The sequence below is a fragment of the Scyliorhinus torazame genome, chromosome 13 (genome assembly GCF_047496885.1).
Source record: "Scyliorhinus torazame isolate Kashiwa2021f chromosome 13, sScyTor2.1, whole genome shotgun sequence".
In the NCBI taxonomy this organism is placed as follows: domain Eukaryota; kingdom Metazoa; phylum Chordata; class Chondrichthyes; order Carcharhiniformes; family Scyliorhinidae; genus Scyliorhinus; species Scyliorhinus torazame.
The window spans coordinates 134,532,178-134,551,068 of NC_092719.1; the positions used below are offsets into that span (position 1 = coordinate 134,532,178).

At 50.7% G+C, this 18,891-nt stretch overlaps 1 long non-coding RNA gene across 1 annotated transcript in view; it reads left to right on the forward strand.

The window, feature by feature from the left end:
- LOC140387727 (uncharacterized) overlaps window positions 1-18,891 on the forward strand; it is a 142,640-nt gene that overhangs the window by 40,597 nt on the left and 83,152 nt on the right. Inside the window, exon 2 of the long non-coding RNA XR_011933979.1 lies at window positions 13,043-13,142. This is a non-coding gene — a long non-coding RNA (uncharacterized lncRNA). The remainder of the gene's footprint in view (window positions 1-13,042; window positions 13,143-18,891) is intronic.

Consider the following 18,891-nt stretch of genomic DNA (forward strand, 5'->3'; position numbering starts at 1 on the left):
GGGAAGTCGGATATCTCATCTGGAGAGAGAGACATGATGCGCTGTACCAGGTGAAGGACCTTACACGCTTGTGCGCCCAGTAACGAGTCCTTTGATGAGCCCACAACTTCGAAGGGGAGTGTGGCCGTGTACCTCTTGTGAGTCACCTGTAGCTGGCAAGATCCTATGGACGGGATAACGTTCCCGTTATAGTCAACCATCTTAAGCCGGGATGGTGTGATGGGTGGTTTGACCTTCATGGCCTGGACTGCAGAGTAAGCAATCAGGTTGGCGGATGCGCCGGTGTCCAGACGGAAGGCGACGCGCGATCGGTTGACCGTCAGGGTGGCACACCACTCATCGTCTGGATTGATGGCATTGACCTTGTTGACATCAATGACGGCAACTCGGAAGTCATCCTGGTCATCTGCATCACTTAATTGGAAGTCTTGATGCGTGGGCTGGACGGTCCTGACTCGTGTGCGAGGTTGTCGAGGATGCGCCGGATCCATGGGTTGAGCCGCACGACAGCGGGCTGCGTAGTGGCCTATCATGGCACATCTGTTGCACTGTCGGTATTTTGCAGGACATTGCCCTTTTAAGTGTAGACCTCCACAATTTCTGCACGTCATGACGTCACGGCGTTCGTTGCGCCACTGCGCATGCGCAGTGCGATCTTGCGGTGGGCGCGCCTGCGCAGTGCGTCCCTCGTTGTGGCCGTTATTTTTGGCGCGCACCTGCGCGGGAGACCGCGAAAAGCGCGGGAAGCGGCCGCTGTCGTCCGGGCCGTGGGGCGGGAAGAAATCGACGGCCTGGATGCGTTCAACGTCGTGGGCGGCCTGGCTTGCCGATTCGACGGCTGGGGACCCCCTCCGTGCCAACTCGGACGCCTGAAATCGGGCAAAACGGCAGGTAGCATTTTCATGGAGGACACAGGCTTCCACAGCAGACGCTAAGGTGAGGCTCTTTATTTTAAGAAGCTGCTGGCGTAGGCCACTAGAGGCAACGCCAAAAACAATCTGGTCCCTGATCATGGACTCTGTAGTGGTGCCGTAACCGCAGGACTGCGCTAGAATCCGGAGGTGCGTCAAAAAGGGTTGAAAAAGCTCCTCCTTACCTTGCAGGCGTTGCTGAAAGATGTATCTTTCAAAAGTTTCGTTTACTTCAGTTTGAAAGTGCTGGTCCAGTTTGAGGATGACCGTGTCATATTTGGCCTGGTTTTCGCCTTCTTCGAACACCAGTGAATTAAAGACATCGTTCGGGTGGGGGCCTGCGTAGAAGAGGAGCATTGCAATCTTCGAATCATCCGAGGCATTCTGTTTTTCGGTGGCACGGATGTACAGGTCAAATCGCTGCCTGTAGAGCTTCCAGTTGGTGCCTAGGTTCCCCGTGACTTGCATCGGCTGCGGTTTGCCGGTGTGGTCCATGTCCAGAATGGCAGGTTAGTAGGCAGGTATCGATCCACTCCTGTACCATGTGGTGTTGGGTGTTCTGACACACAGATGAGCCAACACAGTTGCATATGGTACAACACTTCTTTATTTAAACTCACTATTTACAACTTGGTCTTTGCACTCTGCACGTGGGGGGCTCCCTGCTTGTGGTGTTTCATCAGCTCTTTCTGTTCCCTTCTCCCCAGACCTACTGACCTCCAGGTGTCGTGCTCGTGCTTTTTATGTGGTTGGTGTTCTTGTCTGTGATTGGTTGTGGTGTTGTGTACTCTGATTTGCCTGTTAGTGTGTCCATCATGATGTGTGTGTTTGAATATCATGACACCAGCCACTGAAGGAGGTTGGGGGTAATGAGTCAGACCAGTGGGGGGATCAGTACCAAAGTAACCCAGGAGTTTGAAGTGACTTTAATCATTTCTGGGTAACTATTCTGCTAAGTGTTTTTGAACCATCAGAAGTCTCTGATCGGCGTATTGGATGCTTCCCAGCGCAGGGTAATTGCCCATCACAAGTTTAAACTTCCAGCCAACACCAATGCCTTGCTTGCGTTGACACTTACAGGGATTCCTTCAGCTCATCTTCTGCATTATCTCTGGGGTATTACACTCCAGGGAAGGAAGTTATGGGCCAATAAAACATAGAGGAGGCACTGGTCAGTAAACATTTTTAAAAATAGGATCCTGACCTTGACGTCAGCTGCCCGCCTGCCTGGCTCGGACATTCGGTCTGTGCACCTTCGATCTGTGCACGTTCAGGATCCTGACCCACCCGTTGCTTGCCATTTTAACACAAGACCCTGCTCCCATGCCCACATGTCTGTCCTTGGCCTGCTGCAATGTTCCAGAGAAGCTCAACTCAAACTGGAGGGACAGTATCTCATGTTCCAGTTAGGCACGCTACAGCCTTCCGGTCTCAACATCGAATTGAACAACTTCAGATGATTAGCTCGACCCCACCTCGACCCCTTTGTTTTCATTCCATTTCATTTCAACTGTCTTTTACCTTTTATTTCTTTCTTGTCTTTCTGTGTATTTATTTCCCCCCGCACTCTGTCCCCTATCTTATCCCACTTTCCATACCTTTTCACCCCTTCCCCCCTTTTTTCTCATTTTACCTCTATCCCACCCATTTCCCCCCTCCCCCCGCCTCCCAGGTGCCAGGGTGCGTGATGTCTCGGATTGTGTTTTCGGGATCCTTAAGGGGGAGGGGGAGCAGCCACAAGTCGTGGTCCACATAGGTACCAACGACATAGGTAGGAAAAGGGATAGGGATGTAAGGCAGGAATTCAGGGAGCGAGGGTGGAAACTTAGATCGAGGACAAACAGAGTTATTATCTCTGGGTTGTTACCCGTGCCACGTGATAGCGAGACGAGGAATAGGGAAAGAGAGGAGTTGAACACGTGGCTACAGGGATGGTGCAGGAGGGAGGGTTTCAGATTTCTGGATAATTGGGGCTCATTCTGGGGTCGGTGGGACCTTTACAAACGGGATGGTCTACACCTGGACCAGAGGGGCACCAATATCCTAGGGGGGAAATTTGCTCATGCTCTTCGGGAGGGTTTAAACTAGTTCAGCAGGGGCTTGGGAACCTGAATTGTAGCTCCAGTATACAGGAGGTTGAGAGTAGTGAGGTCATGAGTAAGGTTTCAAAGTTGCAGGAGTGTACCGGCAGGCAGGAAGGTGGTTTAAAGTGTGTCTTCTTCAATGCCAGGAGCATCCGGAATAAGGTGGGTGAACTTGCGAACCTGGGACTTCGATGTTGTGGCCATTTCGGAGACATGGATAGAGCAGGGACAGGAATGGTTGTTGCAGGTGCCAGGGTTTAGATATTTCAGTAAGCTCAGGGAAGGTGGTCAAAGAGGGGGAGGGGTGGCATTGTTAGTCAAGGACAGTATTACGGTGGCAGAAAGGACGTTTGATGAGGACTTGTCGACTGAGGTAGTATGGGCTGAGGTTAGAAACAGGAAAGGAGAGGTCACCCTGTTAGGAGTTTTCTATAGGCCTCCGAAAAGTTCCAGAGATGTAGAGGAAAGGATTGCAAAGATGATTCTGGATAGGAGCGAAAGCAACTGGGTAGTTGTTATGGGGGACTTTAACTTTCCAAATATTGACTGGAAACGCGATAGTTTGTGTACTTTAGATGGGTCCGTTTTTGTCCAATGTGTGCAGGAGGGTTTCCTGACACAGTATGTAGATAGGCCAACGAGAGGTGAGGCCATATTGGATTTGGTACTGGGTAATTAACCAGGACAGGTGTTAGATTTGGAGGTCGGTGAGCACTTTGGTGATAGTGACCACAATTCAATTACGTTTACTTTAGTGATGGAAAGGGATAGGTATATACCGCAGGGCAAGAGTTATATTTGGGGGAAAGGCAATTATGATGCGATGAGGCAAGACTTAGGATGCATCGGATGGAGAGGAAAACTGCAGGGGATGGGCACAATGGAAATGTGGAGCTTGTTCAAGGAACAGCTACTGCGTGTCCTTGATTTTTTTTTTTTATTAAATATTTTATTGAAACTTTTTGGTCAACCAACACAGTACATTGTGCATCCTTTACACAATATTATAACAACACAAATAACAATGACCTATTTTATAAACAAAAAACGAATAAATAATAAATAACAAAAATGAAAACTAGCCCTAATTGGCAACTGCCTTGTCACAAGTAACACTCTCCAAAAATATAATTTAACAGTCCAATATATAATTATCTGTAGCAACAACCTATACATACTATACAGTATATATTAACAACCCTGAGAGTCCTTCTGGTTCCTCCTCCCCCCTCCCCCCTCCCCTCCCCCCCCCCCCCCCCGATCCTGGGCTGCTGCTGCTGCCTTCTTTTTCCCATTCCGTCTATCTTTCTGCGAGGTATTCGACGAACGGTTGCCACCGCCTGGTGAACCCTTGAGCCGACCCCCTTAGGACGAACTTAATCCGCTCCAGCTTTATAAACCCCGCCATGGCATTTATCCAGGTCTCCACCCCCGGGGGCTTGGCTTCTTTCCACATTAGCAATATCCTGCGCCGGGCTACTAGGGACGCAAAGGCCAAAACATCGGCCTCTCTCGCCTCCTGCACTCCCGGCTCTTGTGCAACCCCAAATATAGCCAACCCCCAGCTTGGTTCGACCCGGACTCCTACTACTTTTGAAAGCACCTTTGTCACCCCCATCCAAAACCTCTGTAGTGCCGGGCATGACCAAAACATATGGGTATGATTCGCTGGGCTTCTCGAGCACCTCGCACACCTATCCTCCACCCCAAAAAATTTATTGAGCCGTGCTCCAGTCATATGTGCCCTGTGCAATACCTTAAACTGAATCAGGCTTAGCCTGGCACACGAGGACGACGAGTTTACCCTGCTTAGGGCATCTGCCCACAGCCCCTCCTCGATCTCCTCCCCCAGCTCTTCTTCCCATTTCCCTTTTAGTTCATCTACCATAGTCTCCCCTTCGTCCCTCATTTCCCTATATATGTCTGACACCTTGCCATCCCCTACCCATGTCTTTGAGATCACTCTGTCCTGCACCTCTTGTGTCGGGAGCTGCGGGAATTCCCTCACCTGTTGCCTCGCAAAAGCCCTCAGTTGCATATACCTGAATGCATTCCCTTGGGGCAACCCATATTTCTCGGTCAGCGCTCCCAGACTCGCGAACTTCCCATCCACAAACAGATCTTTCAGTTGCGTTATTCCTGCTCTTTGCCACATTCCATATCCCCCATCCATTCCCCCCGGGGCAAACCTATGGTTGTTTCTTATCGGGGACCCCCCCAAGGCTCCAGTCTTTCCCCTATGCCGTCTCCACTGTCCCCAAATCTTCAGTGTAGCCACCACCACCGGGCTTGTGGTGTAGTTCCTCGGTGAGAACGGCAATGGGGCTGTCACCATAGCCTGTAGGCTAGTCCCCCTACAGGACGCCCTCTCTAATCTCTTCCACGCCGCTCCCTCCTCCTCTCCCATCCACTTACTCTCCATTGAAATATTAGCGGCCCAATAATACTCACTTAGGCTCGGTAGTGCCAGCCCCCCACTATCCCTGCTACGCTGTAAGAATCCCTTCCTCACTCTCGGGGTCTTCCCGGCCCACACAAAACCCATGATGCTCTTTTCAATCCTTTTAAAAAAAGCCTTCGTGATCACCACCGGGAGGCACTGAAACACAAAGAGGAATCTCGGGAGGACCACCATCTTAACCGCCTGCACCCTCCCTGCCATTGACAGGGATACCATATCCCATCTCTTGAAATCCTCCTCCATCTGTTCCACCAACCGCGTTAAATTTAACCTATGCAATGTGCCCCAATTCTTAGCTATCTGGATCCCCAGGTAACGAAAGTCCCTTGTTACCTTCCTCAATGGTAGGTCCTCTATTTCTCTACTCTGCTCCCCTGGATGCACCACAAACAACTCACTTTTCCCCATGTTCAATTTATATCCAAACTCCCCAAGTATCCACATTATTTCTGGCATCCCCTCCGCCGGGTCCGCCACGTATAGTAGCAAATCGTCCGCATACAAAGATACCCGGTGCTCTTCTCCTCCCCTAAGTACTCCCCTCCACTTCTTGGAACCCCTCAACGCTATCGCCAGGGGCTCAATCGCCAGTGCAAACAATAATGGGGACAGAGGGCATCCCTGCCTTGTCCCTCTATGGAGCCGAAAATATGCAGATCCCCGTCCATTCGTGACCACGCTCGCCACTGGGGCCCTATACAACAGCTGCACCCATCTAACATACCCCTCTCCAAAACCAAATCTCCTTAACACCTCCCACAAATAATCCCACTCCACTCTATCAAATGCTTTCTCGGCATCCATCGCCACTACTATCTCCGTTTCTCCCTCTGGTGGGGCCATCATCATTACCCCTAACAACCTCCGTATATTCGTGTTCAGCTGTCTCCCCTTCACAAACCCAGTTTGGTCCTCGTGGACCACCCCCGGGACACATTCCTCTATTCTCATTGCCATTACCTTGGCCAGGACCTTGGCATCTACATTTAGGAGGGAAATAGGTCTATAGGACCCGCATTGTAGCGGGTCCTTTTCCTTCTTTAAGAGAAGCGATATCGTTGCTTCAGACATAGTCGGGGGCAGTTGTCCCCTTTCCTTTGCCTCATTAAAGGTCCTCGTCAGTACCGGGGCGAGCAAGTCCACATATTTTCTATAGAATTCGACTAGGAATCCATCCGGTCCCGGGGCCTTTCCCGCCTGCATGCTCCTAATTCCTTTCACCACTTCTTCTACCTCGATCTGTGCTCCCAGTCCCACCCTTTCCTGCTCTTCCACCTTGGGAAATTCCAGCCGATCCAAGAAGCCCATCATTCTCTCCCTCCCATCCGGGGGTTGAGCTTCATATAATTTTTTATAAAATGTCTTGAACACTCCATTCACTCTCTCCGCTCCCCGCTCCATCTCTCCTTCCTCATCCCTCACTCCCCCTATTTCCCTCGCTGCTCCCCTTTTCCTCAATTGGTGTGCCAGCAACCTGCTCGCCTTCTCCCCATATTCGTACTGTACACCCTGTGCCTTCCTCCATTGTGCCTCTGCAGTGCCTGTAGTCAGCAAGTCAAATTCTACATGTAGCCTTTGCCTTTCCCTGTACAGTCCCTCCTCCGGTGCTTCCGCATATTGTTTGTCCACCCTCAAAAGTTCTTGCAGCAAGCGCTCCCGTTCCTTACTCTCCTGCTTCCCTTTATGTGCCCTTATTGATATCAGCTCCCCTCTAACCACCGCCTTCAACGCCTCCCAGACCACTCCCACCTGGACCTCCCCATTATCATTGAGTTCCAAGTACTTTTCAATGCACCCCCTCACCCTTAGACACACCCCCTCATCTGCCATTAGTCCCATGTCCATTCTCCAGGGTGGGCGCCCTCCTGTTTCCTCCCCTATCTCCAAGTCCACCCAGTGTGGAGCGTGATCCGAAATGGCTATAGCCGTATACTCCGTTCCCCTCACCTTCGGGATCAATGCCCTACCCAGCACAAAAAAGTCTATTCGCGAGTAGACTTTATGGACATAGGAGAAAAACGAGAACTCCTTACTCCTAGGTCTGCTAAATCTCCACGGGTCTACACCTCCCATCTGCTCCATAAAATCTTTAAGTACCTTGGCTGCTGCCGGCCTCCTTCCAGTCCTGGACTTCGACCTATCCAGCCCTGGTTCCAACACCGTATTAAAATCTCCCCCCATTATCAGCTTTCCCATCTCTAGGTCCGGAATGCGTCCTAGCATCCGCCTCATAAAATTGGCATCATCCCAGTTCGGGGCATATACGTTTACCAAAACCACCGTCTCCCCCTGTAGTTTGCCACTCACCATCACGTATCTGCCCCCGTTATCCGCCACTATAGTCTTTGCCTCGAACATTACCCGCTTCCCCACTAATATAGCCACCCCCCTGTTTTTCGCATCTAGCCCCGAATGGAACACCTGCCCCACCCATCCTTTGCGTAGCCTAACCTGGTCTATCAGTTTCAGGTGCGTTTCCTGTAACATAACCACATCTGCCTTAAGTTTCTTAAGGTGTGTGAGTACCCGTGCCCTCTTTATCGGCCCGTTCAGCCCTCTCACGTTCCACGTGATCAGCCGAGTTGGGGGGCTTCCTACCCCCCCCCCCCTTGTCGATTAGCCATCACCTTTTTCCAGCTCCTCACCCGGTTCCCACGCAGCTGTATCTCCCCCAGGCGGTGCCCCCCCGCCCATCCTCTCCCATACCAGCTCCCCCCTCTCCCCAGCAGCAGCAACCCAGTAATTCCCCCCTCCCACCCCCCCCCCCCCGCTAGATCCCCGGCTAGCGTAATTACTCCCCCCATGTTGCTCCCAGAAGTCAGCAAACTCTGGCTGACCTCGGCTTCCCCCGTGACCTCGGCTCACACCGTGCGACGCCCCCTCCTTCCTGCTTCTCTATTCCCGCCATGATTATCATAGCGCGGGAACCAAGCCCGCGCTTCTCCCTTGGCCCCGCCCCCAATGGCCAACGCCCCATCTCCTCCACCTCCCCTCCTCCCCCCATCACCACCTGTGGGAGAGAGAAAAGTTACCACATCGCAGGATTAGTACATAAAACCCCTCTTTGCCCCCCACATTCACCCCACCACTTTGTTCGAACGTTCTTTTTAATAACCCGCTCATTCCAGTTTTTCTTCCACAATAAAAGTCCACGCTTCATCCGCCGTCTCAAAGTAGTGGTGCCTCCCTCGATATGTGACCCACAGTCTTGCCGGTTGCAGCATTCCAAATGTTATCTTCTTTTTATGAAGCACCGCCTTGGCCCGATTAAAGCTCGCCCTCCTTCTCGCCACCTCCGCACTCCAGTCTTGATAAACGCGGATCACCGCGTTCTCCCATTTACTGCTCCGAGTTTTCTTCGCCCATCTAAGGACCATTTCTCTATCCTTAAAACGGAGGAATCTCACCACTATGGCTCTGGGAATTTCTCCTGCTCTCGGTCCTCGCGCCATCACTCGGTATGCTCCCTCCACCTCCAACGGACACGCCGGGGCCTCCGCTCCCATTAACGAGTGCAGCATCGTGCTCACATATGCCCCGACGTCCGCTCCCTCCACACCTTCAGGAAGACCAAGAATCCTCAGGTTGTTCCTCCTTGCGTTGTTTTCCAGTGCCTCCAACCTTTCCACACATCGCTTCTGATGTGCCTCCTGCGTCTCCGTCTTCACCACCAGGCCCTGTATATCGTCCTCATTCTCGGCTGCCTTTGCCTTCACGACCCGAAGCTCCCGCTCCTGGGTCTTTTGTTCCTCCTTTAGCCCTTCGATCGCCTGTAGTATCGGGGCCAACAGCTCTTTCTTCATTTCCTTTTTGATCTCTTCCACACAGCATTTCAAGAACTCTTGTTGTTCAGGGCCCCATGTTAAACTGCCACCTTCCGACGCCATCTTGGTTTTTACTTGCCTTCCTTGCCGCTGTTCTAAAGGATCCACTGCAATCTGGCCACTCTCTCCTCCTTTTTCCATCCGTATCCAGGGGGGATTCCCTTCCGGTTTACCGCACAGTACTTTTAGCCGTTAAAATTGCCGTTGGGGCTCCTATCAAGAGCCCAAAAGTCCGTTTCACAGGGAGCTGCCGAAACGTGCGACTCAGCTGATCATCGCCGCACCCGGAAGTCCTGCGTGTCCTTGATAAGTATGTACCTGTCAGGCAGGCAGGAAGTGGTCGAGCAAGGGAACCGTGGTTTACTAAGGCAGTCGAAACACTTGTCAAGAGGAAGAAGGAGGCTTATGTAAAGATGAGACATGAAGGTTCAGTTAGGGCGCTCGAGAGTTACAAGTTAGCTAGGAAGGACCTAAAGAGAGAGCTAAGAAGAGCCAGGAGGGGACAGGAGAAGTCTTTGGCAGGTAGGATCAAGGATAACCCTAAAGCTTTCTATAGATACGTCAGGAATAAAAGAATGACTAGGGTAAGAGTAGGGCCAGTCAAGGACGGTAGTGGGAAGTTGTGCTTGGAGTCCGAGGAGATAGGAGAGGTGCTAAATGAATATTTTTCGTCACTATTCACACAGGAAAAAGACAATGTTGCCGAGGAGAATACTGAGATTCAGGCTACTAGACTAGAAGGGCTTGAAGTTCATAAAGAGGAGGTGTTAACAATTCTGGAAAGTGTGAAAATAGATAAGTCTCCTGGGCCGGATGGGATTTATCCTAGGATTCTCTGGGAAGCTAGGGAGGAGATTGCTGAGCCTTTGACTTTGATCTTTAAGTCATCTTATCTACAGGAATAGTGCCAGGAGACTGGAGGATAGCAAATGTTGTCTCCTTGTTCAAGAAGGAGAGTAGAGACAACCCCGGTAACGATAGACCAGTGAGCCTTACTTCTGTTGTGGCAAAATCTTGGAAAGGTTTATAAGAGATAGGGTGTATAATCATCTGGAAAGGAACAATTTGATTAGACATAGTCAACACGGTTTTGTGAAGGGTAGGTCGTGCTTCACAAACCTTATTGAGTTCTTTGAGAAGGTGACCAAACAGGTGGATGAGGGTAAAGCAGTTGATGTGGTGTATATGGACTTCAGTAAAGCGTTTGATAAGGTTCCCCACGGTAGGCTACTGTAGAAAATACGGAAGCATGGGATTCAGGGAGATTTAGCAGTTTGGATCAGAAATTGGCTAGCTGGAAGAAGACAAAGGGTGGTGGTTGATGGGAAGTGTTCAGACTGGAGTCCAGTTACTAGTGGTGTACCACAAGGATCTGTTTTGGGGCCACTGCTGTTTGTCATTTTTAGAAATGACCTGGAGGAGGGCGTAAAAGGATGGGTGAGTAAATTTGCAGATGCCACTAAAGTCGGTGGAGTTGTGTACAGTGCGGAAGGATGTTACAAGTTACAGAGGGACATAGATAAGCTGCAGTGCTGGGCTGAGAGGTGGCAAATGGAGTTTAATGCAGAAAAGTGTGAGGTGATTCATTTTGGAAGGAATACCAGGAAGACAGAGTACTGGGCTAATGGTAAGATTCTTGGCAGTGTGGATGAGCAGAGCGATCTCGGTGCCCATGTACATAGATCCCTGAAAGTTGCCACTCAGGTTGAGAGGGTTGTTAAGAAGGCGTGCGGTGTGTTAGCTTTTATTGGTAGAAGGATTGAGTTTCGGAGCCATGAGGTCATAAGAACAAAGAACAAAGAAATGTACAGCACAGGAACAGGCCCTTCGGCCCTCCAAGCCCGTGCCGACCATGCTGCCCGGCTAAACTACAATCTTCTACACTTCCTGGGTCCGTATCCCTCTATTCCCATCCTATTCATGTATTTGTCAAGATGCCCCTTAAATGTCACTATCGTCCCTGCTTCCACCACCTCCTCCGGTAGCGAGTTCCAGGCACCCACTACCCTCTGCGTAAAAAACTTGCCTCGTACATCTACTCTAAACCTTGCCCCTCTCACCTTAAACCTATGCCCCCTAGTAATTGACCCCTCTACCCCGGGGAAAAGCCTCTGACTATCCACTCTGTCTATGCCCCTCATAATTTTGTAGACCTCTATCAGGTCGCCCCTCAACCTCCTTCGTTGCAGTGAGACCAAACCGAGTTTATTCAACCGCTCCTCATAGCTAATGCCCTCCATACCAGGCAACATTCTGGTAAATCTCTTCTGCACCCTCTCTAAAGCCTCCACATCCTTCTGGTAGTGTGGCGACCAGAATTGAATACTCTACTCCAAGTGTGGCCCAACTAAGGTTCTACACAGCTGCAACATGACTTACCAATTCTTATACTCAATGCCCCGGCCAATGAAGGCAAGCATGCCGTATGCCTTCTTGACTACCTTCTCCACCTGTGTTGCCTCTTTCAGTGACCTGTGGACCTGTACTCCTAGATCTCTTTGACTTTCAATACTCTTGAGGGTTCTACCATTCACTGTATATTCCCTACCTGCATTAGACCTTCCAAAATGCATTACCTCACATTTGTCTGGATTAAACTCCATCTGCCATCTCTCCGCCCAAGTCTCCAAACAATCTAAATCCTGCTGTATCCTCTGACAGTGCTCATCGCTATCCGCAATTCCACCAACCTTTGTGTCGTCTGCAAACTTACTAATCAGACCAGTTACATTTTCCTCCAAATCATTTATATATACTACAAACAGCAAAGGTCCCAGCACTGATCCCTGTGGAACACCACTGGTCACAGCCCTCCAATGAGAAAAGCATCCTTCCATTGCTACTCTCTGCCTTCTATGACCTAGCCAGTTCTGTATCCACCTTGCCAGCTCACCCCTGATCCCGTGTGACTTCACCTTTTGTACTAGTCTACCATGAGGGACCTTGTCAAAGGCCTTACTGAAGTCATGTTGCAGCTGTACAAAATTCTGGTGCGGCCGCATTTGGAGTATTGCGTGCAATTCTGGTCGCCGCATTATAGGAAGGATGTGGAAGCATTGGAAAGGGTGCAGAGGAGATTTACCAGATTGTTGCCTGGTATGGAGGGAAGATCTTATGAGGAAAGGCTGAGGGACTTGAGGCTGTTTTTGTTAGAGAGAAGAAGGTTAAGAGGTGACTTAATGGAGGCATACACGATGAGCAGAGGATTGGATAGGGTGAACAGTGAGAGCCGTTTTCCTCGGATGGTGATGTCTAGCATGAGGGGACATAGTTTTAAATTGAGGGGAGATAGATATAAGACAGATGTCAGAGGTAGGTTCTTTACTCAGAGAGTAGTAAGGGCGTGGAATGCCCTGCCTGCAACAGTAGTGGACTCGCCAACACTAAGGGCATTCAAATGGTCATTGGATAGACATATGGACGATAAGGGAATAGTGTAGATGGGCTTAAGAGTGGTTTCACAGGTCGGCGCAACATCGAGGGCCAAAGGGCCTGTACTGCGCTGTAATGTTCTATGTTCTATGTTCTATCTACATCTGCCACAGTTTACCCTCTGATTTTAGTTTTTCTGCTGTTTGGCCTTTCACACTTTTTATTCTCTCTGGGGACCGCCATTAGCACTCTTTTCCCTTGGTTTCTGTGGCTATGACTGGTCTTTCAGTCCCTCACCCTACAATATAAATATCTCCCACTTTCTATGCCTTTTAGCTTTGACAAAGGGTCATCTGGATTCGAAACGTAAGCTCTTTGCTCTCCTTACAGATGCTGCCAGACCTGCTGAGATGTTCCAGCATTTTCTCTTTTGGCTCGGACGTGTGTCAGATGTGAATGTTCTCTGGAACAAAATGTTGCCCAGGATCAGGTTAGTTTTGCAGTTGTTGGGGGTGGGGTGGTTGTTGGTGTAGTGGAAGATGTGCAGAGCATTGTTCTGGATAGCAGGGGCTATTGCAGGAGATCGGGGGTCAAAGGTCAGGGGAAAGCCAGAGATCACGAGCCAGTTGGGGTTGCTGTCATGGGAGATTGTGGAGCTGAGAAATATTTATTGAGCCTGGAGGAAACATTCCTGCTCCTCCTTGTCTAAAAGCAATGCCATAAATGCACTTGCCCGATGAATCTGAATCTTATCACCTCCTTTTACCTGTCATGTTTCCTGAAGCTTGACCAACATGGTGTTCAAAATAGACTGTGGAAAAATATGAGCACGCTGATTTTGTTAAAAGGTTTCAACAACTGACTAACACTGGGAGCAGATTGGTTGTCCCTACCTCATCCTGTCACCATTAAAACACCACTTCATGACCAGGTCAAAGAGTACGGAGAAGATTATCAAAAGTCTGCACCTTCTCCAGCGATGACTAGACGGCTCCGACAGAATGATCGAGGCAAGAGAACGATTGCTGTGGTGCTCACAACACTATGCACAACACTATGCACAATGATGTTTCTCTTGGCAGTATGGTGCTCATTATATGAATGCTGGTCACATGCAATTGGGTTATAGAGTGGACCCATGCACCAGGTGTGGGGCAAATAGCCCATGTCACCCAGTGGTCACCTTCTGCTTTGATATGTTGGATGAATGATTGAGGGAACAGGAGACTGGTACAGAATTGTGACTGCTGTCAGTGTGGATTCAGCAACATGTGCTTTGTGTCACACAATAAGTACACAATCAGCGGTTTTGATACATCTCAGCATTTAGATCGTGAACCTCCAAAGCCACGTGTGTGCAGTTGATGACATCTTGTACCACGTGAAACTCATTATCCTGGGAAAGCCCTGTGCACACTGCATCCACCTTTCTCTGTTCATAGCGAAGGCAGTGAAGTTAACTCCCCAGCAGAAAGACCCTCAATCACCTCCCTGATGCAGAAATATACAGCGAACTGAGAGAGGCTGGATATGTTGCCTGCTCCAATGTGGTAAGATCCTAACATGAAGAAATATCGGGCAACCATCACCTTCTCAGACACTGGCAGAGTCACCCTTGCCCGGCTACACAGTTGCAGGTCTGGATGCAAGAGGTGGGTAGAGTTCTGTGACACCTCTTTCATAAAATGCAGATGAGAGACACATTGGGCGGGATTCACCGTTTTTGGGACTATGTCTCCACGCCGTCGTAAAAACTGGCCTTTCATGCTGGAAAAACTGCCGTGAAAAGGCCACTTATTCATAGCCCTGCAGGGGGTTAACAGGGACTCGTCGTGAATCTAGCAGCCTTAGTTGCAGGTACGGGCCCCCGCACTTCCGGGTCAGAGGCCGTACATGTGCATGGCGGCGACCACGCTGTGCTCCATGACGGACTCAGATGGCAGAGCTGGACCTCCTAATTAGTGCCCCCGATCGGGCGTGTGCCCGACCCTGACCGCCCACCTAAAAATAGCCCGGTCCCTTATGAGGCCCCCCCCTGCCCTCCGATCGGACCCCCCCAACCATGGCAGCCGCAGATTGAGTGCAAAGCCATCATGCGATTATCCCGAACGTCAGGACCACATTAGATCCACGCCGCCGGGACTTCGGCCGGTCGGGGGCGGAGAATGGTGGGGCGGGCGTCCAGCAATGGCCGCAGGTGGGGATACACGGCGCGGCGTTGTCGGGGCCCGGAGAATTGGGGAACTGGCGCCGGTCCAGATTCCATGCGCGGAAGTGGATTCTCTGCCCCGGCACCGGACGCGATTTTGGCATCTGGGTGCGGAGAATCCAGCCCATTGTTCCTGGCCGAGGTGGAGAAGTGCTCCCAGAAACCCAAGGTGGATAAGGCCTTCTGCTGAAATCCTTTCTTTTCTCTGTGAGCAGCATGGTCCCTTAATTGTTACCTCTGCTCCATCTCTCTCTCTCTCCTTCATGCTGCAACTCAAGGTGAATTGCAATGGTAGCACCAGTGGCAAGACTGGGTGAACATGCTGTGGCCAGAACCCTTGTCGTTACAACCAACATCTTCCCTATGTGCAGCACCACTCCCTGCAGATTTCAGCAAATGCAATAACTCCTTGAAATACCCAGAATATCCACAAACAATCAGGAGAAATCCATCAACATTTAAACTGCAAGTTATTGATGAACTCTTTAAATTGTGTTGGTGTTGAGTTCTTCTTCCTGCTGCTGAGCACAAGTTCAGTTGTGATTGGTTGAGGGCAATAGCCAGTGCAATAAGGCCCAAAGGGACACTGATGGTACCAAATCCGGATTACATGCTGATTGACATTGCATTTTGCCTGCTCTCCACAAATGTTCCCTCTAATATCCCTTTGCTGAGCACAGACCATTTTTCCACCATTGGTTGCTGTAAATCAGGTAGATTTAAAGGACCTGTTATGATATGCAGACATGCAGATAATGATATACAGACAGGCACAGACAGGCAGCTAATGAACTCAGAGAACAGGACATGACCAATGAGCAGGACACTCAGGGGTGGTATCTCACTTTCAAAGGCACAAGGTGCTCACACTCCTCCTCGTTCCACTTTTGAACATCTACAGAGTGATTCAGGGTGTATGTACAGTATCACACCTTCAGCATATGGCTAAGAGCTAGTCTGGTTCAGTCAGACAGAGTAACCTTACTTAGGTTAGCAGAGAGTCGAACTCATAGAGAACTGTGCTAACTGTGCTACTGGTTCAATAAATCAGATTGAACTAACTTCAAGGTCTGGAGTATCTTTTGGTTAAAGCTGCATCCAGTTGCAGCCTGTGTTATTCCAGAGTACATAACACAACATGCTACCAGGAGACAGCTTAATTTAGGTGGTTTACCTCAGTCCGTTCCGTGACGACCAGCGAATGTATCCTGGCACCATGGAGAAGATTCAGGCTCCTCACCAGCTCAGGACCTCTGGCAATCTCAGTGCCAACTGGCGAACATTCAAGCAAAAGTTTCTGCTGTACATCGAAGCTTCAGACCTTGTGGGTGCATCTGATGCAAGGAAGATCGTGCTTCTCCTCTCAACAGTGGGTGATCAAGCCATCAAACTCTTCAACTCTTTTCACTTCACCAAAGGCCAGGACAAGACAAAGTTTCAGACCATCCTGGACAAGTTTGACAGTCACTGTGAAGTGGACATCAATGAAATCTTCGAGCGCTACATATTCAAACAGCGTCTACAAGGTAAAGATGAATCTTTCAACTCCTTCTTAACTAAACTCCGTCTGCTAGTGCTGTCCTGTAACTTTGGTGATATTGCTGACTGTGGTGAATGTAAATACAGTTAATTCACCAGTTATGTTCTATGTTTGTAAATACAGTTAATTCACCAGTTATGTTCTATGTTATTAACCCTGTGGGTTTTATCTGTGGGCCATTGTATGGCTTCATCCACAGGGGGAGATGTTGGAGGATGTTGGAGCATGTACGGGCTCTGCCCATGGCTCCACCCCTTTGAAGGAGTATAAGAGCTGGCCTGTGGGACTGTCCTCAGTATGTACCAGTCGCAGGCAGGCAAAGTTGATAGTTCATTAAAACCACTGTTTTACTCCGACATGAGTCCTTGAGTGAATTGATGGTCGCATCAATTTAATTAACTGTATGAACAAAAACGATTATGGAGTCAGCCCTCAAACCTGACAGACTGGAGCTCGATGCACAAGCCACGGAGACGAAGGAAATTTTTTCACACTGGGTGTGGTGTTTTAAGGCCTACCTTGGCGCGTCGTCGATGCCATCCATCACGGACGAACAAAAAATGAGTCTCCCCCATGCACTGGTGAGTTACCACATTTCTGTGCAACTCGAAGAGGCCACCTCATATACCACCGCTCTCGCAATCCTTGAGCGCATCTATGTGCGGCCTGTGAACGAGATCTATGCGCGACATATTCTCACTAGTCGACGCCAGCGCCCCGGGGAGTCACTCGACGACGATCTGCGCGACCTCAAAGCCCTTGCGCGCAACTGCAACTATCAGGCCGTTACGGCCACTCAGCACATGAAGCTTGCCGTCCGAGATGTCTACGTTGCGGGGGTCAGATCAAATTACGTGCGGCAGCGACTGCTCGAGAAAGGGGCTCAGGACCTGGACGAGACGGTGAAACTGACGACTTCACTGGAGGTCGCTTTCCAGAGCCTCACTGCATTTCCGGCCGAACACTCGACCCCCTCGTGGGCTCCCGACCAGAGACTACCCCAGGTCGGTGCTGCGCGCCCACCCGCTCATCATGGGGGGTTGCCTTGTTATTTTTGCGGCCAGCCTCCACACCCTCGACAGCACTGCCCGGCCCGCAACGCGCACTGCAACAGTTGCGGCCGAAAAGGGCACTTCGTCAAGGTCTGCCTCACCAAGTCTAAGCACGCGAACTCTCAGACCCGGACTTTCGACTCTCAGGCCTGCAGACCTCGCAATGTGGCAGCGGCCTGCTGACTCCGACTCCACACAGCACGTGTTACTCACGGGGGCCGCCATTTTGGCCATCCTCCCCCACACGGCCGGCCACATGCGATCCATGGGGGCCACCATCTTGGACCCCATTTTCCTCGACGCCCGCCACACTTGATCAATGGGGGCCGCCATCTTGGATGCCATCTGCTACGCCGCTCGACGCGTACCACCTGCTCGGAGAGTCACCGGGGGGCCGCCCCACCACAGCTGACCACGCCGCCGGTTACCCTCAACTCAGCGCAGTCACCTTGGACCAGTCGCGACCCAAGCACCTCGTGAACTCAATGATGGCCGCCCGGATTAACGGGTACGAGACACCTTTCCTGTTCGACTCCGGGAGCACCGAGAGTTTCATGCACCCGGATCTGGTAAGCCGTTGCTCGCTCCCGATATTCCCGGCGCAACAAACAATTTCCCTCGCCTCCGGGTCGCACTCGGTACAAGTCCGAGGGTGCACTACGGTAACCTTAGCGGTACAGAGCACTGAGTACACAAATTTCCAGCTGTACGTGCTCCTAGACCTCTGCGCCCCCCTCCTTTTCGGGCTCGATTTTCAATGTAATCTCAAGAGCCTGATGCTTAGCTTTGGCGGACCCCTGCCCCCATCTCACTGTGTGCTGCCTAGCCACTCTGAAAGCCGACCCTCCTTCCCTCTTCGCTAATCTCACCGCTGATTGCAAGCCAGTAGCCACTCGCAGCAGGCGATATAGCATGCAGGACAGAATATTTATTCGTTCTGAGGTCCTGCGTCTCTTGCGGGAAGGAGTCATAGAGGCCAGCAATAGCCCCTGGAGAGCTCAGGTGGTGGTCGTCAAGACTGGGGAGAAGCTCCGGAAGGTGGTTGATTACAGCCAGACCATTAACCGGAATACGCAACTTGATGCGTACCCCCTTCCCTGGATTGCAGACATGGTCAATCAGATCGTTCACTGCCGCGTGTTCTCCATGGTGGATCTGAAGTCTGCATACCACCAGCTCCCAATCTGTCCGGAGGATCGCCACTACACGGCGTTTGAGGCAGACGGCCGCCTTTTTCATTTCCTCCGGGTCCCTTTTGGCGTCACTGAACGGGGTTTCAGTGTTCCAACGAGCAATGGACCGAAAGGTGGACCAGTACAGGCTGTGGGCCACGTTTCCGTACTTGGACAAGGTCACCATCTGCGGCCATGATCAGCAGGACCACGACGCCAACCTCCACCGATTTCTCCAAACTGCCCCAAAACTTAATCTCACCAAA